Raw genomic sequence first — 26,018 nt, forward strand, 5'->3', positions numbered from 1 at the left:
GGGGTGGAACATGGTTAAACCATTCCAAAAAAAACAGGCTTAAAAGTAGAGGAAAAGGGACTTCCCTGGTGGTCCAGTGGTCAAGACTCCACGCTGCCAATGCAGGGGGTCCGGGTTCGATCCCTGGTCAGGGAACTGGATCCCACATGCCGCAACTAAAGATCCTGCATGCCACAACTAAAGATCCTGCATGCTACAACTAAAGATCCTGTGTGCCGCAACTAAAGATCCCTCATGCCGCAACTAAGACCCGGCACAGCCAAATAAATAAATAAATATTAAATAAAAATAAAAGTCTTAAAAAAAAGTAGCGGAAAAAACAGAATCCTAGACTTAGTCCACAACCCAGATGTCACTTTCCAATATTTCACCCAAATGAGGACTTTGATCCCTTCAATAAACACTCCCCACCCAGTCCAGCTTCTGACAAATTATAGTCATTATGAAGTTTGTCTTTCTTGATCTAAAATGTTTCTTCCTCTTACTTTCACTCTTTTGATTACTACAAAATTACTGACTAGACAATATTAGGAGGCACAGCTTGGACTTCCATCTCCTTCTCAGTTTTTAACCCCTCATCTCCTTTGGCTTCTTCACTGCCTACATTTAAAAAAGAAAAAAATCATGTTGACACCTTCCTCTTTCAAGATTACTCAGGGTAATCTGCACTGGAAGTAGTCTTCTCCCTTCCCCTCCACCCCTCTGTGCACTGCAGTCTGGCTTTTGCCCACACTGCTCTACCGGAACTACTCAAGTCAAGACCAATCCAACAGATATGTTCCAGTCCTTATCTCATTTGACCTCTCTGAAGAACATGAAGCATATGAGACTATTAATCATTCACTTCTTTTCTTCTTTAATATTTATTTATCTAGGCTGTGGTGGGTCTTAATTGTGGCACGCGGTCTTCTTAGTTGCGGCATGCGTGCAGGATCTAGTTCCCTGACCAGGGATCAAACCCAGGCCCCCTGCATTGGGAGCACGGAGTCTTAACCACTGGACCACCAGGGAAGTCCCAATCACTCACTTCTTAAATCTCTCTTCTCTCGACTTGGAAGATGCCAAATCTCTTTTAGTTTTCCTCCTGCCCCTCCGACAACTCCTTCTGTCTCCTTGGCTGGATGCTTCTTTGCCAGCTCCTTCATGTAGGTGAGCCTCTGCATTTTCCCCTCTGCCTCACTTCCCTTTGTGTTCTGTGACAATATCATCCACTTCTAAGGTTTCAGGTACCATCTATATATTAATGGCCTCCAAATTTTCATCTAGAGATGAATTCATAACTTCCTTCAGACCCTTAGAGAACAAGGCATGCCCAGAGCATTTTGGAGCAGTATTATGGGGCTAGAGAATAATCTTAGGCTAGTAAGCTCCATTCACATCCCTCAAATTTAAGGCTCAATTCATTCCTTCTCAACATCCACAACCCCCTTCCAGGGTGACAGGTCCTCTGGTTACCCATGACTGATATGATTAAACATCTCTATTTGCCCAGGACAGTCCTAGTTTATGCTTCTTGTCCCAGAGTAATTATTAATGACATTCTTTTCATTTTCGAAATAACACCTGTTTGGTCAATACATTATATAATCACCCTACCTGCCACCATCCTTTCTGATTTTTCATGCACAGCTAGATGAGTCCTCCCCCTACCCCTGAATTCTTTACTCCCTTACCATTAGGATCCCTAGTTCTGTTGCTATGAAACTTCCCTATATCCTCTACCTTCACACAGGAAGGTCACTTCATCTCCTCCTCTTAATAAACCCCTATACACACCCAGATCCCAGGCCAGAGGACAAGTCAATACTATCCTGGCTTCCCAAGGTGATTTGCACATTATTATTATCCCATTTCATCCACCTTTAATGTTATATTATAACCATATTTAAAGTTAACACAACTGACCTTTGAGTCATGCATCTCCATTTACTGAGAATTTTGTCATACAACTCCTATCTTCCTCTGCACACAAGATCTGTTATTCTGGGGGCTTCACTATCCATAAGAAAAATTAATGTCAACACACTAGGATTTAGAGCATTCTGACTTCCTTTCCTTCAGTGACCCCTACTTTGCAGAAGGCCGGCATGATTTCAATAGCGGGGCATAAGGGCTATGGGGCTAGAAAGACTCAGGTACTTCCTGTGTGCCTTGGGGAAAATTACTTAACCTCACTGAGCCCCAGTTTCCTCATTTGTAAAATGAAGCTCCTAATACGTACCTCACAGGATGGTTGTGAAAAGTAAGTACGATAACCTACGTGAAGCATTCAGTACAGTGACTAGTATAGAGTACTCAATAAACAGTAGCTTTTATTAATATTACTATTGTTGTAATTAGCACTATTGATCTTAGCTGCTCACCACCATCGGTCATACTTTGGCCCTTATCATCACCTGCAATTGCTCCAACTCCAGAATCTTAAATTTAGGACTCTCACATCACATTTTTCTGTCTCTAGTTCTCCTTCACTTCCATTAATCCTACAGCTTGCTCACTGGGATTCTTCATCCTCTTCATTCTCCACATTCATCAGCCCTGTCTTGGCTTCGCTTTCTTCCTTAATCAAGCAGGATACCTAAGGTTCAGCCCTTCAACTGACCACCTCACTACCACCCGCAGTCCCCTGACTTCACAGCACCCCGGCCCAAGTCCTCCATCATACCTTCCCTTCCAATCCCCTTCCAGGTTCAGCCTATTTGCCTTCTGCTGTGTTATGCGGAGCTGCTGGAGAAAACTGCTTCAGCACTCACAGCTTCTTCCTACATTTGTGACTGCAGCGGTGTTAAACAGTATCAGCAATTAGGTCACTGGTCCCTGGCCAAGGCCGTTTTCCAATCACAACGGTAAGTTTTCTTTTCCCCTCAAAATTACACCGATCCACGCTCTTCCTTCTCAATCTCAGCAGATAACCTTGCTTCACAGAGACAACTGATGCTATCCTGGCTACTTATCTATAAATCTGTATCCGTATCTACTCCCTATTTCCTTTTCCTTTTTTTAAAGGAATATGCGTCACGGCTTTTCTTCGGGATATTAACCCTTTCACCTGTGCTCCTGTTGCCGATCCTTCCACTTCCTCTGAGATTATGTCTAATTACCTTCCTTCTCTTGTGACTTCAATTTTCTCACCTCTTCAATGGCCCCCTTCCTTCAGTCCACTAAAGTATCCTTATCTCTTCCATTTTTAAAGAAAAACAAACCTTCCCTGACCACACCTCCCCACTCAAGCTTCTATCCACTGTCCTCCCTTCTTTACCAAAGTATTTGAAAGAATGTATTTACTGAATGAAGACTTTTTTAATTTGGTTCAGACTTCTCTCCTGAGCTCCAGACCTACATATGTTAAAATTTTTAATTATATGTGACTCACTCCAGAATCAGTTCCAAGAAAGAAAACAGCTACTTCCACCAAACTGATGTGAACTGATGAATTTCACATCTCCCCATCTACTCCTCCACTTCTTTTTTTATTTATTTTTATGAATTTATGTATTGATTTATTTATTTTTGGCTGCGTTGGGTCTTTGTTGCTGCGCACGGACTTTCTCCAGTCGCGGCGAGCGGGGGCTACTCTTCGTTGTGGTGCACGGGCTTATCACTGCGGTGGCTTCTCTTATTGCGGAGCATGGGCTCTAGGCATGCGGGCTTCAGTAGTTGTGGCACACAGGCTCAGTAGTTGTGGTGCACGGGCTTAGTTTCTCCGTGGCACGTGGGACCTTCTCGGACCAGGGCTCAAACCCGAGTCCCCTGCATTGGCAGGCAGATTCTTAACCACTGCACCACCAGGGAAGCCCCATTTGTATTTTTAGAATTAAGATCAATTACCAGCATCACCATTCCCTCAGACAATCTAGAATCCTTAAAGCCCACTTTGATTCCTCCCTCAACTTTCCCCTATATCTAAGCAAGTCCTTTCTAAAATCTCCCATATCTGTCCCTTTTGTGTCTCCCCAGGACTCTTACTGTTGAGGCCCTCCTCACCTAACAGTACTTCACAGGGGGGATGACGTGAGGGTTAAATGAGATGATAAATGGGAATGCACTCTGTAAGATGTGAGGTGCTTACAAAGATTATTTAATATTATTATATCTTTGGCAAAGTGAGCATGAGGTTAGTATAATATGACGTGTTCTTTAAAAACCAACTCTGCATCTTAGTAATCAGTTCTTTTTTTTCTAATCACAAAGCATCTGTTTGGCAATCTGGTCTACAATTTTTCTAGGAATCAGTCAGTGTCAAGATGTTTAATGTATAGCTTCTGGGCTTCACCTCCCCACACATTTTTTAATTTAAAATATGCAATTCTTCAGGTTTCTGGCAAAAATCTTCTATTCTCTTTACTTTTTAAAGACAAGTGGCAGTAGCTGTAGAAGTATGTGTAGTACTCCACCTTATCATTCATCTATTTCTTCCACTCTTCTCAAATGGCTAGAAGTTCTCTTATTTCCTGGTCTATCTTGAGTTTCAACGTCAAAGAATTGCATTTGAATGGAATAATGACTAGACCTTTGGAAAATTGTTTGATTCCTTTCTTGGCTAATTAAAATGGTTACACTTTAAGCATTACTCTTTCATATTATTGGATAAGATTTTTCTTTGTTTTTGTTTTCCTCTTCCCAGAAGATAGATTTGGAGAGCATTCAAAATTTCCAAATATCTCAATTACTGTAAAACAACGTCAGGAGAATTAAGAGGCACAGGACAAACACTGCTGAGAAGCAACAGCAGAAGAAAGTAGTATCAAAGAGAATATAGCATCCCTATCAACTCTAAGATCGGTTTATAGCTATTTATCTAACAGATTTTTATATACTTTCATGACACATTTAGGTTACAACTCCATTTAAAAATATTAGCATATTACCTGGTTTCTTAAAATGTAAGGGGCAGCCTTAAATTCTAAGAGCATGATATATTTTTCATACAAGTTTTACAGGTCAAATTCTATTGCTCCAAATACTGCATAATTTGATGAAAAAGATCTCCATTTAACATGTGATGGCCCATGTCTTTCAAGCCATCTTTAATGAAACAGAAGAATTAGGATAATCCCTGTATATTACTGACTATTAGTAAACTATTAAAAATATAGGTCATTACCATTGTAATTTTGCAAATGGCCAAGTGAAGCCACATTTGATAACAAGATTTCTGAGGCTTAAAAAAAAGTTCTTGAACTTAAGCCAGGCATCTAAATATAATTGAGAAAAAGATTAATCAGATGAAAGTGTTCAAGTTAGATACAACACTCTGAAATTCTGGATTATATGGCTTTCTCTGCAAATGAAACTAACACACAGATGCTCTAAGTGCAAGCAAATAAAAGCAAAGCTACATTTGGTGAAAAAAATGATTAGGCTGGTCCAAATGGCTAAAAAGAAAATGAGCGTGAGAAAAAGTTGGGAGTTCATAGTTGAAAATATTAAACCCCTTGTTATAGTCAGGATAACATAAAAAGTGTCTTAAATACAAAGTCACTAGTGTCTACTACTAATCTCCACTTGGAGTCTAATTTCATTATTTTCTAACCAACTCCTAACCTTCTCCCCACCAAACTGCTCCTCTCATAAACCTCATCTCGGTATATGTCTACTCCATCTTTCTACTTGCTCAGGACAAAAATTTTGGTGTCCTTTAAGTCTCCTGTTGACCCTACCCTCAATTTGTCTAGAAATCAACCACTCCACCAATTCCTCTCTGGTCCCAGGTACATCCTCTCTGGCCTGGATTGCGGCAAGCGTCCTGGAATTGATATCCCTGCTTCTGCCCAACCCCTCACCCTACCCCAGACAAAATCTATTCTCCATCCAGCCACCAGAGTGACCCTTTTAAAAGGCAAGTCTGATTATATCCCTTCTCTATTCAGAAGTGTGAGCCCCCTTCTCACTCAGAGTGGAAGCCCAAGTCCTTACACAATCTGATTCCCCATTCCCACTTACCGCTCTCCTTCATTTCTGCGACTCTTACTTTGCTCACCCCACCACAGCCAAATCAGCCTCTCTGCTGTCCTCAAATGTACCCAGTCCACTCCTGCCTCTAAGCTTTTTGCAAGTGCCTTTCTTTCTGCTTGAACACTCTTCCCTCAGAGAGGTGCATGGATTACCCTCTCACTTCCCTTTGATCTTGGGCTCAAATGTCATCTTCCCTAGGAAGTTTTACCTGGCTACCTCTAGTTAAAACTGCAAGTCACGGGGGCTTCCCTGGTGGCGCAGTGGTTGAGAGTCCGCCTGCTGATGCAGGGGACACAGGCTTGTGCCCCGGTCCGGGAGGATCCCACATGCCGTGGAGCGGCTGGGCCCGTGAGCCATGGCCGCTGAGCCTGTGCGTCCGGAGCCTGTGCTCCGCAGCGGGAGAGGCCACAGCAGTGAGAGGCCCGCGTACCGCAAAAAAAAAAAAAAAAAAAACTGCAAGTCTCAGAGAGGACAGATTTGTGGTTGCCAAGGCGGAGGGCATGGAGTGGGAGTTTGGGATTAGCAGATGTAAGCTATTATATGGAATGGATAAACAACAAGGTCCTACTGTAGAGCACAGAGAAATATATTCAGTATCCTATGATAAACCACAATGGAAAAGAATATTTTAAAAAAAGAATGTGTGTGTGTATATATATATATAAATAACTGAATCACTTTGCTGTATAGCAGAAATTAATACAACATTGTAAATCAACTATCAAAATATACGTTGATAAAATAAAACTGCAAGTCTCTCCGTCTTCCCTGCTTTTTCTCCATAGTCCTTAACACCATCTGACATAGCACATATTTTGTTTATCATCTGCGATCCCCACTAATGTAAGCTCCGTGTAGGAGGGGATATTTATCTGTTTAGGAAACTGTCTTGTACACCGTAGGTGCTCAAAAAATATTTACTATATTCATATACAATTTTATAGTTTACAAATTGTTTTCATGTAAATTAAATAATATAGTAACTCATTATCTCCTTATGCTCCCCCCCTTTTCCAAATTCTCCAATCTTTGCAGTAATATGGATGACAACAAAGAGCTATCAGAAAAGAAAAGTTGCTGGCTACTTGCAAAGCTCTTTAAAACAGATCCCCCGTATTAATTAACTACATTTATAAAATGAAAGCTCAGAGTCAACATCTTTATTAGCATAAGGTTCCTGGGTATGGAAGTTTAAAGTAACAGAGGAGAATAGCCAAGGATCACCAGGAAGACAAGCCCAATTTAGTTTGTCCTATCAGTCTGCTCAGCAAACCCTAAGGAAAGTGCAGGCTGAATTCAGTATTCGAGGAAACACTGAATTCAACACCGATGTATTCAACACGAGATTCAACTCCCTTAAAATGTTCTATCTGCTTGAAGCTACCTCATCAACTACCAAGTGCTGTCACTGGGTGTGTATGGTCTGCTGAGCATATAGGGAATGTTTTGTTTTGTTTAACCTGGTAAGACTCAGAGCTAGGAAGCGTTTTTTAAAGCCTCTGAGCTTACCCACTCCGCCACTAAGCAACCCGTTGGCCTCCACCTTGTGGTGCCGGGGTCTCCCTGGGTTACTTCCCGTACAGTTTAATCCCACCAGAGGCCAACGGGCATCTCAGCCAAGGCTCCAATGATGCCCGGGACAGACGGCAGATGTCTCAGAGGATCCTCTGGAGAGTCTCTCGCCCGGGCAAGGGGTGTTACAGGCAGGAGAAAAGCAGCGGACCAAGGCGCACGGCGGAGATGACAGGTGGGCGAGCAACCGCCGGGCAAGATCGTAAAGAGCGACCCGCAGGGTGGTGGCGCGGAAACTGTCAACTCCAGCCGTCAACCTGCCAGTGTGGGCCCGGCCGGGGTGCAGGTTGTGCCGCGGCACAGGATAATAAATACAATCAAGATCGCAGCAAATCGCCGCCAGCCTGCTTGACCTCCGCCCTCCAAGCGCCAGGAAATAAAGTTAGTGGCTGGTGGGCGCGCGCCCACCGCAAAGGTCCGGAGAGGCCGGGCAGTGCTCCTGCCCGCGGCTCACCTGCTGTCAGAGGCGGCCCGGGCACGGCAGGGAGACGTCCCGGAGCCGGATAGAAACCCCGGGCCGGCGCGTCGGGCCGAGTACCCCTCGCCCTCAGCCCGGCCGCCGCGACCCCCATCCCGGGCTGACTGCTACCCGCCCCCCGCGCCAACCGCCTTCCGTCCAGGCCACCTATTGGGTCCGGGACCCCTAGCCCTCTGCCGGCATCGCAGAGGGGACCGCCTTTACCTGCTCTCTGGCCGCCGTCGCCGCCGCACGCTCCGCCTCACCGGGAAAACCCCGAGTCGTAGCCGCTGTCCCTGCCAACGCAGCCGCAAACTCCCCACCCCCGCCCCCTCAGGTAACCCAGGAAACCGGGAACACCACCGCCTCCCTCCCCCCGTCCGGCCCCAGACCCGCTCTCCTGCGCCTGCGCACTTGCCCGCCGGATGCGTCCCGAGCCCCGCCCCTCGCCGGTAGGGCAGCGCCAGCGTCGCAGGCGTGACACGTAGAGCACAGGAGCCAATGAAGAAGGGAGGAGGGCGGGCCGAGCCACTGGGCTGGGGCCGCGGGGTTCCTCCCCGCGCGGGGGAGGCTCTCCTGGTTCTCACTCTCCAAGGGGCTCGCGAGGCGGCTGCGTCGCCCCCTAGGGTGAGCCTGCGCAATTTGAAAAGCACCAAACACATGCGCAGCGTCCTCTCTCTCTGTTCAACACCGACTGTCATCCCGTTCCGCTTGTGTGGCTCCGGAGGATGGGGGTAGAAGAAATACGGGAAGGGGTCGCGAGAGGGAGAAAGGGTTACCCGCGAGGAACCCTGCCCTTCCTTTGGGGCTGGAAAAAAAACAGTTTACAAAGGTTACTGTAGGCTTCTTACAAAACCGGAAAGAGGTTTACGAAGCTACCCTAGAATTAATTCAGCGCAAAGGTGTATGTTTCAACTTAGCCCTTTTAAAACACAGTTGTAGGCAGCGTGGGCTGTCAACAGCAGTGCAGTGTCTTATAACAGCAGCAACAGCAGTGTCTTATAACAGCAGTGCCTCCAGAGGGCGGGAACCCTAGGTTACCTATAAGGATGTTTTAGCTGCATCTTTGACTGTCAGGTCCAGCACAGGGCTGACAGACTTCTGATGCCGGCAGTTTGGCATTTTAGCGGACACCCCTCGTCACCACCCAGTCACTGAGGCTGGCCTTGCGGTGGAATCTCAAAGGTATTGGGAAAGCGCTTGGGCTTTGAGGTCTGAGGGTCGGGGGTTCAAGTCCTACCTAATACAAAGTACAGCTGACCATTGAACAAGAGGGAAGTTGTTAGGGGCACTGACCCCCTGCTAGTTAAAAATCCTGTATATGGCTTTGCCTTCCACCTAATGGATTCAACCAACCTCAGATGGTGTAGTACTGTAAAACAGATTTAGTGAAAAAATTTTGTTTGTAAGTGGACCCGTGCTGTTCATACCTGTTGTTCAAGGGTCAGCTGTATAAGCAATGGTTTACTAATTGACAGCAGCTGCTTTAGAATCAACAACTCCAGTAATTTTTGCATAGGAATCAAGAAATAGAAATAATTCAGGATATTATATCCTAAGGCTGTATACCAAATGCAACGTCCATCTGCCCCAACGACAAACCAAGTAAATAGGTGCCCAGTGATGTGGTTTGAAGGGGCTCTCGGGGAAGATCCTGTACTTTAAAATATCTCCCCACTGACATCTGAAGTGCAACTATTAGCAATTCATACGTTTGTGCAGAGGTCGCACACTTCCTACAGCAATCTTGTAAAACTGGAATACTCCAGGGATGGGCAACACACGAAGTCCCCAGCAAGTTAGTGAAAGAGATGTTATTCACTTAACAAATATGTAATGGGCACCTACTATGTGCTGGTTACTGTGTGCTAAGTGCCCAAGATGCTTTGGGGAATTTCCCCGAACTCAGAGGAAGCCAAACTTGACATATTTCACAGTTTTACCTATAACCAAACCTACTCTTGTTTATACATCAACTGTCACACACTAATCTCAAAAACACCTCCTTTTTTTCTTTAATGGAAAAAATAAAGCCATAGAAGTGTTAAGTAACAAGCCGGTTTCTGTTTCTCTTGAATGGAAAATAATAGATGGTCATGATTTCGTTAAAGTCAAAGAGAACGAAACAAACTTTATACGACAATGGTACACAACCGGCCCTCAAAGTACTATTTTTTTGTAAAAGGCACAGAGTAATGTCTTTTGTGACTATTCTTTTCTCTTCATATCTGAGTTACAAAGTATTTTAACCAAGCTACCATAGTATTGGCTCTGTGCAAGAGTATCCTAGAATGTAGATATTAAGTATACATATTAGATAAAACTTAGTTTAAAATATTTCAAATGAACACACAAAATAATGTGTAATCAAGTGCATGCAATAGAAGAAAGAATAAAGAAAAGTCATAAGAGATCTAGAAGGAAGCCCTACTTATGTATTTATTGCATACTGGAAAACTTTGTAAGTGGGCAATTCTCCAGATAATTTGACTCTAAAATTAGAATCTAAAAGGAGATTCTAAAATCAAGGTTTTAAAAGGTGCGGTTAATGTATATGTGCATCACTTCACACTGAATTCACCAAAATATGTTAAAATGTTATTTCGTGACTACATGCATATGTAAATCAGACCATGTCACACCTCTGCTCAAAACCCTGCAATGGCTCCCCCTTTCACTCAGGTAAAACCAAAGTCCTTACAATGGGTTGCAGAACTCTGCACCGTCCAGCTCCTCACAATTTCATCTCTTCCTACTCTGCCATCCCGCAGGCACACTGGCGTCTTTACCGTTTACCAAACATTCCAGATACATTCCTGTCCTAAGGCCTTTGCACTGGCTGTTGCCTTTGCTTGCAATGCATTTTCTCCAGATAGCCACATAGAGAACCCCTTTACCTCCTTCCTGTCTTTGCTCAAAGTTCATCTTCTCAATGAAGTTTACCTCAACACTGCCCTTAAACCTGAACAAGATGGGACTCTGCCCTAGGCCCCATACTTAAGTCTCCCTCATGTCACAAATGCCATCTGTTACGAGTGCAATTGATTCCCACTCCCTTGACCACATTCATATGTTGAAGCGCTAACCCATACATGACTCTGGAGACAGAGCCTTAAAGGAGGTAATCAGCCTTTTAATTAAGGTTAAAAGAGGTCATGGGGGGGGTCTCATCCAGTAGGACTAGTGTCTTTATGAGAAGGGGAAGAGTCACCAGAGCTTTCCACACATGCACAGAGGAAAGACCATGTGAGGACACAGTGAGACTGTGGCTGTCTGCAAACCAGGAAGAAAGGTCTCACCAGAAACCAGCCCCACTGGTACCTTGATCTGGGACTCCCAGCCACAAGAACAATGAGAAAATAAATTTCTGTTGTTTAAGCCACCTAGGCTGTAGTATTTTGTTATGGCAACCCTAGCAGTCTAGCATACCCGCCAAAATAATTTTATTAAAGAACATACGGGTTTTCTGTCAGCTTGGGGTCTGGTGCCGAAGTCTACACTGTGTGATCCTAAACATCATCTTTCTCATTGAACCTATCAGCTTCAAACATTCATATTTTAGCCATTTATTATGTTTATTTTTATTGTCTCCTGCATTTAGACTATAAGCTCCATGAAGGCAGCAACACTTGCTCTGTTTATGATGTATCCCATGTGCCAGAACAGTACCTGACACATAGTAAGCACTCAGTAAATATTTTTTGAATGAATAGTTTAATTAAGAAGATTTTGTTCAAATTCAAGTAAATATCCAAAGAATAAGTTATTCATACTTTGAGATGAAGTTTGACAACTCTAATGCCTACTGCACTGCACTGGCATAGAAATGGATTTGTAAAGAAGTGGTAGAGGGGATGCAGGGCTGTCATTTCAGGAACAGTAACATGGTCAAAATTATACAGATGGTCCACCTTTGCCTACAGACCAAGTAATTGCTACATTAAAAAATTATAGTTGTAGGGCTTCCCTGGTGGCGCAGTGGTTGAGAGTCCGCCTGCCGATGCAGGGGACATGGGTTCGTGCCCTGGTCCGGGAAGATCCCACATGCCATGGAGCGGCTGGGCCCGTGAGCCATGGCCACTGGGCCTGCACGTCTGGAGCCTGTGCTCCGCAACGGGAGAGGCCACAACAGTGAGAGGCCCGTGTACCGCAAAAAAAAAAAAAAAAAAATTATAGTTGTATAAATTTAGTTTGGGAGTGCTTTACTTTATTAGGATGTATATGGATCTTTAAAAAACATGCTTTTTAATAGATACCTTGAAACTTTATTGAAGAAGTCAATTCATAATTAATGTCTCCACTAGGTTACAAGTAACATCCACTCTTTTTTGTAAAGCTTATCAAAGTAGGTTTTTTTTGTTTGTTTGTTTTTTGTTTTTACTGTACACGGGCCTCTCACTGCTGTGGCCTCTCCCATTGCGGAGCACAGGCTCCGGACGCGCAGGCTCAGCTCACGGGGCCCAGCCGCCCCGAGGCATGTGGGATCCTCCCGGACCGGGTCACGAACCCTTGTCCCCTGCATCAGCAGGCGGACTCTCAACCACTGCGCCACCAGGGAAGCCCGAGAGTAGGTTTTAATAAGATTCTTTTACGTACTTTTCTCTACTAAATCACTGATAACATTTTAAATCCCCCAAAATACGTATACTTTACTTTAAAACTCTTATGACATTGCATTAAAAGACTGGTAAACAGCAAAAAAAAAATTTGTGGGAAGATCTTTTCAACCAGCTAAAAGCGTTAAAACAACCCAGATATTCCCTTCTTTGCTGTGGAAAGTTCATACTGAGTGTGTCTTAGTGTCCTACATTCTCGCTTGCCATTTATTATTTTTATTGTTGATATTTGTCTGTCTTAATTCCCAATATATTCCTGTGGTAAACAAGTTTCTGATTAACTTTGAGCTATGAGCTGCGTGAGCTGTTTATTTTGGAAGAGAACACTAAGTCTATCCTATACAACAGACAGGCTAAGAAGTGGAAGGAAATTAAGAAATGTTATCATAAGAAATGCATGTTTGCTATCCATTCCTGTTTAAAAGCCAAGAGCCCAGGGGATCAGAGCAGATTAAAAATTCATAAGAACACTCTAAATCTCATGGTAACTCATTCAGAAGACCAGAAAAACAAAGAAACAGTTCACGGTATCAGCAAGTTCACAGAACAGAATATTACCTGACCAGTTCAAAGCAAGAGTTGGAAAGGGTCAGTCAGGTTCAAAGTAAGGAACAGGTAAAGATTTTATACATATATATGTGTGTGTGTGTGTGTGTGTGTGTGTGTTTCACTGCCTACTCAAAGAAACCTGTGCTACATAAGAATATTCTTAATGTACATTTTCTCTATAATTTCATACATGCCACTAGTTTGGACCACTTCAGAAAATGTCTCTGATTCTACCTAACACCACAAACGGAATCCACTAGTGAGATTGTAACACTGATGCCTTATTTCAGGCCTTCATTCAATTACTGACTCTCTTCTGTGTACTTGCAATGTTTGAGGCTTTGGGATATAGAGGTAGATAAAAGACATTCTATTATGGAGAACAGTATGGAGGTTCCTTAAAAAACTAAAAATAGAGTTACCATATGATCCAGCAATCCCACTCCTGGACATATATCCAGTGAAAACTATAATGTGAAAAGATACATGCACCCCAATGTTCATAGCAGCACTATTTACAATAGCCAAGAAATGGAAGCAACCTAAATGTCTATCGACAGATAAATGGATAAAGAAGATGTGGTATATATACATACAATGGAATAATAGCCGTAAAAAAGAATGAAATAATGCCATCTGCAGCAACATAGACGGACCTAGAGATTACCATATTCAGTGAAGTAAATCAGAGAAAGACAAATATATAATATCAATTATATGTGGAATCTAAAAAAATGATACTTATTTACAAAACAGAAATGGACTCACAGACATAGAAAACAAACTTGTGGTTACCAAAGGGGTAGCAGGAGGGTGAGGGGGGAGATAAATTAGGAGTTTGGGATTAACAGATACACACTACTGTATATAAAACAGGTAAACAACAAGAACCTACTGTATAGCATGGGGAACTATACTCAATATCTTGTAATAACCTATAATGGAAAAGGATCTGAAAAAGAATATACAAATATATGTATATGAATCACTTTGCTGTACACTTGAAACTAACACAATATTGTAAATTAACTTTTATTTTTTAAAAAAGACATTCTAGGACTATTGGGAGCTCCAGACAAGTAAACAAGCAATTACAGTGGATGGTGATGAAGGTTATGACAGTGTCACGCACAGGGATCCCTGAGGCACTGTGGAGGGACGTCCAACCCCACCTCTGGGATCAGAAAAGACATCTTGGAAAAGCTGACTCTAGACTTCAGACTTAAAAGCCTCAGTAGGCTTCAGGCAGGCCAATTTTTCCTAACTGCTTTTAGTGCCCCCAATCTAGGACAAAATTTTTTAAATGAGATCAATGTGGTGAGTTTTTCCGCAAAGCTGAGTTTATTCAATTCAAAAGATTGTCCTCTAGTATTCCGAAACTATGCCCTTCCTACTTTTTTGGGAATTTAAATCACCTTTCTTTATGATATGGCAAGCAGAGCCATGCATATGTTTAATGGCCTTTCTTGACCAATTAAATGGGAATAAAAAGTTGGCGAGCTGATTGGTCCCTGAAAGAGTTTATTGTTTTGCTCTTTATTTTTACTTTTTGGCAGCAGTCTATAAAATCCATGTGTCCAGAAACCAGGCTGGGCCGGCAGGGAGTTCTCAGCCCATATGCTCCTCCTCAGACCAGCAGCACCAGCATGTGAGAAATGCAGAATCTCAGGCCGAGCCCCAGACTCACTGAGTCACACCTGGCATTTCAACGAGATACTTAGGTGATTTCTATGCACATTAAAGTTTAAGAAGCACTCTTTTAGGAGGGGGAAGAGCATGTGTAAAAACTGGTGAGAGAGCAGATGTAGAGAACAGACTTGTGGCTGCTGAGCGGGGCAGGAAATGGAGTGGGAGTTTGGGGTTAGCAGATGCAAACTATTACATATAGACTGCATAAACAACAAGGTGCTACTGTACAGCACAGGGAACCATATTCAATACCCTGAGATAAACCATAATGGAGGGCTTCCCTGGTGGCGCAGTGGTTGAGAGTCCGCCTGCCGATGCACGGGACACAGATTCGTGCCCCGGTCAGCGAAGATCCCACATGCCGCGGAGCGGCTGGTCCCGTGAGCCATGGCCGCTGAGCCTCCGCGTCCGGAGCCTGTGCTCCGCAACGGGAGAGGCCACAACAGTGATTGGCCCGTGTAACGCAAAACAACAACAAAAAAAGTATGCATTATCTCTTTTATCAGCTAATAGGGAAAGAATATCCCAAGTGAGTGTGACAGACAAGCCAGAACACAATCGAATACAGTAGTCTTCCCCATGTTCCTTAACGCCCAGTACCTATCGTTATTTTCGTAATTTGTTTGTCTTCTCAAATATACTTTGAGTTCAATAAGTTGTGAGGACTGCATTTTAGCATTCTGTATTCCCAAGTGCCTGAGACAGTAGCTGCTCAATATTTTTTTTTAATAAATGAGGAGGAAGAATACAGGAGCTGAAAGAATTCTCCATGACCTGTGGTCTCATGGTCAGTAGTTGTTAGAGGTTATATATCTTTTACACTTTGGGAGATTTTATTTAAATCCTGACTTTTGTGGCTGGAATATCAGAATATTTCATATCTATGTGCATTCTGATGTGGCATCCTGATAGTAAAGTGCTATTTTATGAATGGATAAAGAAGATGTGGTATATATATACAATGGAATATTACTGAGCCATAAAAAAGGATGAAATAATGCCATTTGCAGCAGCATGGATGGACCTAGAGATGATCATACTAAGTGAAGTAACTCAGGCAGAGAAAGATGAATACCATATGATATGTGGAATCTGAAATATGACACAAATGAACTTATCTATAAAACAGAAACAGTATCACAGACATAGAGAATAGACTTGTGGTTGCCAAGGGGGAAGGAGGGGAGGGGAGGGGAGGGATGGATTGGGAGTTTGGGGTTAGCAGATGCAAACTATGATATATAGAATGGATAGGTCTTACTGTATAGACCAGGGAACTATATTCAATATTCTGTAAGAAACCGTAATGGAAAGGAATATGAAAAAGAATATATATATATATTACTGAGTCATTTTGCTGTGCAGCAGAAATGAACAGTGTAAATCACCTATACTTCAGTAAAATAAATTTAAAAAAAATAAAGCGCTATTTTATGCAAAGAGAAATCAGACTTGTAAAAATTACATAATCCTTTCCCCAGTTCACAATGTAAACTAATTTGAGAGGCATAGGCCTGTCATATATTTGGAATCAGAACTGAATATTAATGTAGTGTGACCCCATCTTTTTCAGCCTAAGCTATGTGGTGGGAGTCGTAGGGGTCTCGGTGGGGCTGTCCAGGAATAGCCTACGTGAGCGAGCGAAAAGTATTCTGGGGAAGCTCTCGTTCTAAGTTTCTCTGGTACACAAGCTCATCTAATAATAAAACTTGGGCCGCAGAAGGGAAGGGATGAATGTATGTACAGTATGGTGTCTGGTATCCAAATTTGATCCTCACCAGCATCTGAGATATTTCTAAGTCCTGAGCTTTCAAAGATATTTCAAAGGGATCTGAGATGAAAAACTGAAAGGCCTGTTTTCACTAAAATGTCTGTAGAATCCCTGGTCCCAGGCAGCTCTGCCTTTAAGATCCATGCAAGCAAGCAGTCACACCAGAGAAAAGAGAACAGCTCTACTGTGCCATGGGGAGGGGCCCGCAGTGCGCCAGCCACAGCGGCGGGAGGGCACTCATTTCCTTAGCTGTTTGCCCAGAGCCTTGGCTTGAAGCAAAAACCCTTCTCCCTGCCCAGCTTGTGCTGACATTAGAGCAATGCAGGAAATGAAGGACTCCACGGGAACACAGAATTCACTTTGTAAACAGCTGGCTTGTGGTCAGCTTTTGCCTTTTTCAAGCAGCTACTCCGTGAGTCAAGTTCTGAGACAGTTGTATCACCTAGTAGTAGAGATGCAGCCGAGGCATGCTATCTTATTGAAAATAAAATATAGACTCTGTTTGGAAGTGTAACAATATCCAACCTGTAAAAAGTAATCTGAGGGCTTCCCTGGTGGCGCAGTGGTTGAGAGTCCGCCTGCCGATGCAGGGGACCTGGGTTCGTGCCCCGGTCCGGGAAGATCCCACATGCCACGGAGCGGCTGGGCCCATGAGCCATGGCCGCTGAGCCTGCACGTCCAGAGCCTGTGCTCCGCAACGGGAGAGGCCACAACAGTGAGAGGCCCGCGTACCAAAAAAAAACAAAAAAAAAAGTAATCTGAAACACACAGTAATATTGGGAAAAATGCAGACGTTATGTTGGAAAATCAATCACTGAAATAGAAAATGAAGAAGACAGGGTGGGGACTTCCCTGGTGGTCCGGGGGTCAGGACTTGGCACTTTCACTGCTGAGGGCCGAGGTTTGATCACTGGTTGGGGAACTAACATCCCGCAAGCCACGTGGCGCAGGGGAAAAAAATTCTAAAAATCTGAGGAATACAAGTAAGACATTTTTAAGCACCTTTGTGAACTGTAAAGGACCTTAAATAAGCAAGGTATTTAAAAACATCTGGGTCTATTTAATAACATAGTCTTCTGGATTTTCATCCATATTTTTTAAAAGATCATGTCACTTCACATGGGTCACTGTGGTGGAGTAGTTTAGTCAGCAAAGCCCCAAGGCAGTCACACCAAGCAGTCACACCCAGGAGCAAGTGAGCTCAAGCCTTGAGCTGCATAAAGACTCCCGGCCACAAGACAGTCTTGCCAAAATGCAGTGCCTCCCTGGGCAAGGGGAGAGCTGCTTTGTAGCAAGTGGCTCTGGCTCTCTGGGTGGTCTTTGTGGCCGGGGTACAAGTTGCCATTTGACTCAGATTCTCCTGAATTCGATGTGATTTCTGGAGTATACTCCCCTAGTCTATCCCACTCTCCCTCCCCCACCCAACATCCCTAAGAATCAGATACCAGCCACCTGAAAGAAAAGGAATGATTTTAGACTGCACGAGTTTCTTCTCCAGACCTTAAAAGCATCAACCAAGAATGTGGGGTCACCAAATCAAAGGAATAAATGGCCAGGAAATGTACTATAAAGCACTGTCACAGGACCACTCGCCCCTCAGGATAACCTCTCCTGACTTTTGTCCTGCCCAACCTAGAGCACCATTTCTGGAGGTCAGCTGCTGACTGATAATTAGGTCTAATAGAGAGCGAGAGTTTCCTGACGGGATGCAGACAACACTGTGTTTGCTGGCAGCTGTGCCTCTGCTAATTGTTGGAAACCTGGCTTTTGACCCTATGCTCGCTCTCCACCACCACACCCAACTCAGGCAATTTAGCGAAGCCAGCTCCTCACACGTTGAAGGCAGCTCTCAGGTAAGTATCCTACCTACCACCGTGGCTGATGCTCAGGGATCAAACCCGGGCCCCCTGCACTGGGAGCGCAGAGTCTTAACCACTGGACCACCAGGGACCACTGGACCCTGTGGCTGATTCTTAATAAAAAGACCTGGTTTTAGAACATTCATCCCCAGGGCGAATGCACTTGCAGGTATATGGGAGTTTCCTGAAATAGGATAAATTCAAGTCAGACCTATAATAGATGTCTTTGAAGATAAGATAAATCCTTGGCCACTGGAAGACCGGTTTACAAGCAGGAGCATTTGGTGGAAAATGTCATCATCCCAAGTGCCACCTCTGTTTCTGGGCTCCCTAACCAGATGCCTGAGAATTAGTGTGAAAGACACCATTTAAAGGGAAAGAGAACAGGGAGAAAGATTTTCCTCCAAATAGTCTCTTGTCTGATCACCATGCATTACACTCATCTTTTCCCCTCTAATTAGAAATGTCATCTTTATTCCATACTAAGGTTCTTTCTCTTCTCCATAAAATAGAGAAATATACACCTGTCAACTGATAGCCCTGAAAATGGATCTCAATCTTCAGAGGAGTAACTGCTGTCTCATTTTTTCTTTGATTTCACTGCTATTACATATATAGCACTGTGCCTTCTGTCTTGTATACACAAGTGATTGATTACATCACTTGAATTCTGTAATTGTTCCAAACCTGTATTCTATTTACTGGCCACTTCTTCAATTTCAGGGAGTGAAGAAGGAGAAATGCAAGAGGAAGAATATATCCCATTCAATGGTAATTTACCAGTCTGTGTGAAAAAAAGATCAGTAGTCTTGCCTTATCCTGCCTTCCCTTCTAAAGAATCAATAACACAGACATTCTGAAAACACAGAAGAGAAGGATGTAGGCTGTAAGATCTAAAAGTAAGTTCACTGGTCATTTCTTCTAAGGTAAGAAAGCTATGCCGATCTATGACTCAGGAAAAGTTTCATGGTTTGGCACCAACATCTTCACAGTGACTCTCAGCAGTCTTTACCACATGTAATATGTACTATAGGCCAGAAATAACCACGTGAAGCAGGTTCGAGTTTTTTCTTCTATCTACAAGTTTTCATAAAAACGTAAAGACTGCCTGGATGAAATACACGCATAGTGTATAGGACTATTACCATCTATTTTTACCGAGAGTACTTTTTAGTAATCTTGGCTCAGGGCTTTCTTTCTCTGTGCCTATTTCTTATTTATGGAAAGCTGTCTCCTTAACTGCCCAGTATTAAAATCCCTCCAGCAGTTTTCCTATCACTCTTCAAATGTCCCTGGAATTCCACTTCTTACTCAAAGATTTTTCTTATCCAAATGGGAATGATGAAGTATGGCTGCACTTTCAATCCCAATCCTGGGCATATACCCGGAGAAAACCAAAATTCAAAAAGATAATGCACCCCAGTGTTCATTGTAGCACAATTTACAATAGCCAAGACATGGAAACAACATAAATGTCCATCAACAGATGAATGGATAAAGAAGATGTGGTACATATATACAATGGAATATTACTTAGCCACGAAAAAGAATGAAATAATGCCATTTGCAGCAACATGGATAGACCTAGAGATTATCATACTAAGTGAAGCAAGTCAGACAGAGAGAGACAAATATCATATGATACCATTATATGTGGAATCTAAAAAAAGGATACAAATGAACTTATTCACAAAACAGAAACAGACTCACAAACTTAGAAAACAAACTTATAGTTACCGAAGGGGAAATGTGGGAGGGGGAGGGATAAATTGGGAGTTTGGGATTAACAGCTATACACTACTATATATAAAACAGATAATCAACAAGGACCTACTGTATAGCACAGGGAACTTTACTCAATATTCTGTAATAACCTATATGGAAAAAGAATCTGAAAAAGAATGGATATATGGATAACTGAAACACTTTGCTGTACACCTGAAATTAATGAAAATTGTAAATCAACTATACCCCAATATAAAATAAAAATTAAAAGTTCTATTCAAACCTCAAAAAAAAAGTATGGCTGCACTTTATCCTTTAAAGAATTCCATTTAGCTTCCTTTGAGGAAGGACATGAGTTCAATGTACTCTCATTCAGGTTGGCTAAATAGGCCCCAGTGTTGCACGGGATGCCAGTCACTGTGTGATAATTCAGATGATCCTTTTTTTTTTTTTTTTTTGAGGTTACCAGAATGCTTTCATTTGGATAGCTCTTCTCTCATGAATGTACAGGGGCATTTGTTATTTTACTGATGGTAAAATTAGAGCCTAGAGGAATTAGGTAACTTAACTGTTAGTAACCGGCAGGGTGGGGCTGGAACTCAGGTTTCCTGATTCCAAATTCCTAAGCAGGTCATGACAGAGTAATAACTACAAAACTTACTAACTGGATTTCTTGAAAGGATTTTCTTAAAAGCATTTGGCCAGAGTCTAATTTTAGAGTTCAAGTGATAACAGCATTGTCACGTTTCAACTGGTTGTTAACTTCTCTATGTGAAAAACACACTTTTACTGCAGGGAAGAGTTAAAATATTCTTTCCAGGGTCTTTGCTGTGCTTTAATTATTAAGCATTACTTCAAGGGTATTTATATTATGATACTGAAGATGCACACTTACCATGCACAATTACTTTCAAGGGAGGGAAAAGAAGGGGAGTTAGAATTACCATATGATCCAGCAATTCCGCTCCTGGGTATATACCCTAAAGAACTGAAAGCAGAGACTCGAACAGATACTTGTAACTCTGATGTTCATAGCAGCGTCATTCACAACAATCAAAAGGTAGAAGCAACCCAAGTATCCATACATGGATGAATGGATAAACAAAACGTGGTCTATGCATACAATGGAATAGAATTCAGCTTTAAAAAGGAAAGAAGTTCTGTTATTTGCTACAACATGGATGAACCTTGAGGATATTATGCTAAGTGAAACAAGCCAGTCATAAAGGAGAATATATGATTCCACATATATGAGGCACTTAGAATAATTAAATTCATAGAGACAGAAAGTAGAATGATGGTTGTCAGGGCCTAGGGGGAGGAAATAATGGGGAGTGAGTGTTTAATGGGGACAGAGTATTACTTGGGGATGATGAAAAAGTTCTGGTGATGGATGGTGATGAAGTTTGCACAATGGTGTGAATGTACTTAACGCCACAGAACTGTACACTTAAAATGGTTAAAATGATAAATGTTCTGTTTTACATAGTTTAATACACACACACACACACACACACACACACACACACATACACAGATGAGACAGAACAATTAACCCTAATCTGGAGGGAGGAATATACGGAAGACTTCTCAGAGGAGGTGGTTTCATCCTGAAAGATGAAAAGAGGGTTGGTAGGCAGGAGAGAAGGAGAAGTTCCTCTAGGCTGAGGGAATAACTACAGGAAGTTGGAAGGCAAATTACAAGGTTGTATTCAAGGAATAGCAACTTATCCAGGTGACTGGACACTTGAAGGTGACTGCATACTTGTGGGTAAGTTACAAGAGATGAAGCTGCAGTGGCGAGGTGGGGGAAATCTTGAGGCCCCCTGCATGCCACGCAAGAATTTGGAGCTTTATTCTGTAGGCAATGGGAAGACTGGAGTCCTTTAAGCTTGGGGACATGATCAAGCTTGCATTTTGGAAAGATACTGCTTGGCAGTTGTGTGAAGAATGGGTTGGAGGGGAAAGACTAGAGGCAGGGACACTGGTGGAGAGAGTCTGGCAAAAGCCAAGAGACAATGAGGGCCGAGCTGAGAGGACGTGGAATGGAGGGGGCTGTTTAGCAGGATGTGGAAACCAGCAGGAGGTGGGCAGTGAGGAAGCTTGTGGAGTGGAGGACAGCCCAGGCCACTTGGCTTCCCAGTGCACGGAGGTGTCTTTTCATCCACTTCCGTCTTTTCATTTTCATCCACATCGCCAGCCCAGCTGACCCACCCACAAGTTCTCCAGGTCTCCTGTCTCAGAACAAGCGCTCAATACCCCTCCCAACCTTGACCCTACTTGGGCTTACTCTTCCCTCCCAATCCCTAAACCCCTGACTTCCCACACTGTCCTCAGCCGCCTCTCCATCTGGCAGGCATTCTGACTCTTGCTAGCTTTCCCTCCAATCTCACCCGCAGTCTTTCCCTTCCCCTCCAACTCCAGCCACAGAATTTGTTATTTATCCCTTCATAATTCCCCACTCCAGTCCTTAGTTCTGTGCTGTCTCCCTCCTCCGCCTAGACCAGTCTCTAGCCTCTGAGATAGAGGGACTTGAGCTATCCTTAGCCCAGATCAGGAATATGGTAGAGGCTGAAGGGTTAGAGATCTAGCAGCGGGGGTGAGAGTGAGAAAGAGAGAGAGAGAAAGAAAGAAAATGCACTTTGGATATGTTGGGTTTGATGTACCTCGTCTAATAACATCTCACAGAAGTCCACCTGCACCCACTTACTGTGTGAGTCCTTGTACCTACGCCATGCCCAAGACAGTCAACCTCAGTTTACTGACATCCAAGAATCAGAACTGGACTCTCTCGAATAAGGGTCACTGGCTCACTGCATTCTCCTTCCTTTCTGCGCAGTATCTCCGGGCAAGCAGTCTGTAGGAACCAGCTCCAGAAAGCACCAAGGCTGCCAGGAATTCAGCTATTAAATCACCTTCCTCGGTGGTTCTAAAGCTCTCAGCCTGTACCCAGCCTGCCCACCAAATCTGCGCACTTGCTTGGCAGGCACTGGGAGGTTTCAGAAACACTTTAACCTACCTGTACAGTGATTGTCTTTTTCAGGTGAGCAAGGAACTCTTCCCTTTGGTCGTCACTGTGTAGGCATCTTCACTGCAGGCTCATTAGCAACCACCTACTCTGTGTTGCTGCAGTGAAACTGGTTTCTTCCATGCTGTTAAGCGAGCCGGGTCTCTCGTTTGCAGTTAGTTCACTTCTGGCTTCTGTTCAGCTGACTTAGGATAGAATCACTCTCCTAGCATTATAAGAACGTGCCCAGTTGAGTCAAACAAACGGAAACCCCATTAAGTGGCAAAGGCAAATCCTGCTGCACTCCCTGATGTCACTGGGAGCAGATGGCAGAGGAATAGCTTCATGCACCACAAGAACCTCCCAACACCACTTCCCCATGGAAGAATGGATACTCGGCCAAAAGAGGCAATGCACCAAACACTCTGGCACTACAGCTGCTCTTTTCAAAGCCAGATCGTCATTGGAAAGGACTTCTTATGAGCCCTCTGCTGCTATTTCATTTGGCGATGGGGCTAGGCAATCTCTGCGTTGCCGGCAAGGCGAGTGGCCCTCTCTCCCTCTGGCTCTCTGGCAGATGGCCATGCTTGGATCACATGGGGAAGTTGGCACATCGAGTCTGATTCCTTTGCAGTATAGCTGCAGCAAGGATTTCCAATTAGTGATTTTGTGATGGCTGTGGTGAGTCATAGCGCCCTGATTCTCCTGCAGAGGGTGAGGGTCTGTTTGTCCCCGTGAGGATCGTCATTACTCTTGTTCTGAGAATTCTGCAGTCCTTGGAGGACCTAGAACCAAACTAAACGCCAGAATGTGAGTCCTGAGCCTGGCAGCTGCCACTCACCATCTGGTTGCAAACTTTCACCAAACTTGCAGTGTAGATTTTTTTGGCCCTTCTTTTGTGCAGACATCTGCCCCTTTCCCTTTCTTTCTGCTATTATTCTTTTCTTTAATTTTTTTTTTTTTTTTTTTTGGCGGTACGCAGGCCTCTCACTGTTGTGGCCTCTCCCGTTGCGGAGCACAGGCTCCGGACGCGCAGGCTCAGCGGCCATGGCTCACGGGCCCAGCTGCTCCGCGGCATGTGGGATCCTCCTGGACCGGGGCACGAACCCGTGTCCCCTGCATTGGCAGGTGGACTCTCAACAACCACTGCGCCACCAGGGAAGCCCTCTTTTTTAAAATTTTGATTTAAAAATACTCTCATCTTTTTAATCTCATGCCTGTTATGGATTTATGGACTAATATTTTTATTAACAAATTCATGTGCATATATATATATATAAAACAATAAATTGTTACCTTTTATTCAGCATTTAAGCCAGGCCCTAGGTTAGCACCTTACAAACATTATTGTATTTAATTCTCACGACAATTCTGCCAAATAAGTATTTTTGTTCCCATTTTACGGATAAGAAATCTGAGACTTGCCCAATGTCACACTGATTTATTTATTTTTTGTTCTCAAGTAGTTGCTTTAGTCCTGTCAATTATTTGCTTTAATATTTACTTTATTTTTAAAAATTTATTGAAGTATAGTTGATTTACAATGTTGTGTTCATTTCAGGTATACAGCAAAGTGATTCAGTTATATATATATATATATATATATATATATATATATATATACATATACACACACACACACACATATATTCTTTTTCAGATACTTTTCCATTATGGTTTATTACAAAATATTGCATATAGTTCCCTGGGCTATACAGTAGGAACTTGTTGTTTATCTATTTTATATACAGTAGTTTGTATATTCTAATCCCAAACTCCTAATTTATCCCTCCCCCTACCCTTTCCCCTCTGGTAACCATAAGTTTGTCACACTGCTTTTATATGGTAGCACTAGTTAGTTTAACTTCCACTTCCATGCTCTTAACTACTTACTAGGCTGCTCTCTGTGTGTGTGTGTGTGGTGTGTGTGAGATACATAATACATATAAGTATATACAGACTATAAAGGTGTACAATAAATGTTTGTTGTTACTATTATGTATTATATGTATTTACTCCAAACTTTCAGTGTTGTTACTGTACCTAGAAATTGATGCTAATTATGTTATATTCTGGACACAGATTACAGCTAAACAAATTCATATTATAACATCATGGTGGCACCTAGAACACTGGCTATTAAAGTGGATGCTTAGGGCTTCCCTGGTGGCGCAGTGGTTGAGAGTCTGTCTGCTGATGCAGGGGACATGGGTTCGTGCCCCAGTCCGGGAAGATCCCACATGCTGCGGAGCAGCTGGGCCTGTGAGCCATGGCCGCTGAGCCTGCGCGTCTGGAGCCTGTGCTCCGCAACGGGAGAGGCCACAACGGTGAGAAGCCCGCGTACCGCAAAAAAAAAAAAAAGTGGAAAAACTGGTAAAATCTGAATAAAGTCTAATACTTAGTTGTACCAATGTTAATTTCTTAGTTTTGATCCATGTTATAATGGTTATGAAGATGTAAACATTAGGGGAAGCCTGGTGTAGGGTATATGGGAACTCTCTGCACTCTCTTTGCAATTTTTCTATAGATCCAAAATTATTCCAAAATAAAACATTTATTAAAAATAATAACAACAATATTATGGATATGAAACATCATAGATACCTTTCTCTTATGGCTCCTCCCCAGAGGTAATCATTATCCAGAATGCAGTGCTTATCATTCAAAAAGCCTAACAACTATCCCTTCCCATCATCCTTACCCCCTGGTAACCATAAGTTCGTTCTCTAAGTTTGTGAATCTGTTTCTGTTTTGTCAATAAGTTCATTTGTATCATTTTTTTTTAGATTCCACATATAAGCAATATCATACAATATTT

General features: G+C 43.0%; 1 protein-coding gene across 2 annotated transcripts in view; it reads right to left on the reverse strand.

The window, feature by feature from the left end:
* Positions 1-23,733, reverse strand: part of LYST (lysosomal trafficking regulator) — a 191,536-nt gene extending 167,803 nt beyond the window's left edge. Inside the window, exon 1 of one of the 2 annotated variants that reach the window (XM_089897446.1) lies at positions 23,213-23,733. The gene's annotated coding sequence lies outside the window, so the exon portion shown is untranslated. Of the gene's footprint in view, positions 1-8,209; positions 8,316-23,212 lie in introns of those variants that run through there. The other variant, XM_089897445.1, reaches the window with a different exon arrangement.
* Between the last annotated feature and the right edge of the window lie 2,285 nt (positions 23,734-26,018).

This window comes from Delphinapterus leucas, chromosome 16 (genome assembly GCF_059928025.1).
Source record: "Delphinapterus leucas isolate spDelLeu-1000000601 "Yukka" chromosome 16, BTC_Dleu_Yukka2, whole genome shotgun sequence".
NCBI classification, from domain to species: Eukaryota; Metazoa; Chordata; class Mammalia; order Artiodactyla; family Monodontidae; genus Delphinapterus; species Delphinapterus leucas.